We start from the raw sequence: 1,825 nt of genomic DNA, 5'->3' as shown, positions 1-1,825 counted from the left end.
ATATATATGAATGAACATGACCAACAGGCAGGATTATATGCTGAATTATTCATGTATTTAAGTTAATCTATGAAGTAGTCGTGCTTGTTGTATATAACAGCTTTCATAGCAGTTTTATCGTGGTCGACTTGGATTTGTTTGAAGGAAGTATTTGATACGTGTTTTGAAAAGAAAATGATTACCTATGAACATACAAGTATGGGCATGCATGCACGCTTGAGTTTACATGCATTTGAGTCTACATGTGCAAAAAGGTATGCCGGTCTTGCTTGACAGCTTACACTTATCGACTCGCATATCCATCGAATGAATTATATTTGTATCACAGAATACCTAGAAATATGCGTACTTGCTGACTATGATATAATCTCACACATACGCACATTTATTGAATGATTTAGATTTATATCTCAGAGTGTATGCTTGCCTCAAAGACTCATGCACACGCTCAGTACTTACCGTGATGTCCCTTGGCGCAGGCTACGCGCAGTGCTTCATTATCATTGGCGGATGGATTGCATTCTGTGTTGCTTAGCAACAAAGCAACGATATCTTTGTGCCCGTGCAAACTCGCTGTGTAGAAGAGGCACCAAGTCATTCGAAATTGATTCCAAAAACTAAGATTTCACAGAACCAAAACCAAGTGCGATTTAGATGATTGCTGCTGATTGAGCCCTGCGCTAAATGTGAATTGCTCTATCCTATTAGTCGATTGCTCTCTACTAACAATATAACATTCTGTGCTAAAATTAGAACGCCCTATGCCAAAGTGTATCTTGTGTACTACATGCAGAGTTCTGCAAGATAAAAGGAGAACATCTGTAAATCCACACGGAGAGGGCCACGTAGTTCTGAGTCATTACTTCTATCGGTTTCAAAGAGTAGTTGTGTGGCCGTTGGTCAGAACAAGGTCTGTACAAGTGCTATATATATAAACAGACCGCTACATTTCTATCTATTCAACTCCATGAAAGGCCCATTGGTTAGCCTCGCCCTGCACGGAGGGCTAGGTGGACTCGTACTTATAATTTTGTATAAATCGCGCCTGCCAAATAAAACTAAATGTACCAAATATGGCACTAGTTCAAAAACTATTTACTGTCACACACACATTCATGCGGATATAATGGTTGTTTTTTACTCCCACACCCGAGCGTGTCATTGAGTATTCACGGATAGCGCATTGTCTTTTTTAAATATCACACCTCCAAACTTAAATGAGCCGAGTCGAACGATAATTGTTGCCATCTCCACACGTTGATGAGTGTCTTTTAGAAAAACACAGCCTTTTATAAATAGAATACCTTCACATGCAAATGCGTATAGTATGCGATTCTCTTACATCACGAGTGTGAAAGCGTAGAGATGACTGTCAAACTTCCATGTTGCTATTTGTTATGAGTGCGTTATATAAACCTGAATTCCGATTGCTAAAAATTACAAACAATCTATAAATAGAACTTTTTTCTTCTTAAAAAAGAACAATTTCACATACCCAACCGTATAGCCTGATTGTCTCTTGCAGCCACATCCACGCGTGTCAACGAATAGCACAGAAGTGTCTGCGCAGCTTCCACGTGGCCGTTGGTGCACGCCAGTCGGAAGCATTCACTGTCGTTGCTAGACGTACTCACCCGTCTGTACAGACAGAAGAAGGATATTAGTATGACAAGTAGTGTTCTTTCTGAGTGTTCTATTATTGGAACTTGTTGATTAGTATTGTATGGGTACTATACTGGCACACGCACGCACGCACGCACAGACACACACACACACACACACACACACACACACACACACATATATATAATATATATATATATAC

This window comes from Sphaeroforma arctica (genome assembly GCF_001186125.1).
Source record: "Sphaeroforma arctica JP610 unplaced genomic scaffold supercont1.2018, whole genome shotgun sequence".
Taxonomy (NCBI): Eukaryota; class Ichthyosporea; order Ichthyophonida; genus Sphaeroforma; species Sphaeroforma arctica.
The sequence above is the reverse complement of the archived record's forward strand: the minus strand, read 5'-3'. Positions refer to the sequence as shown.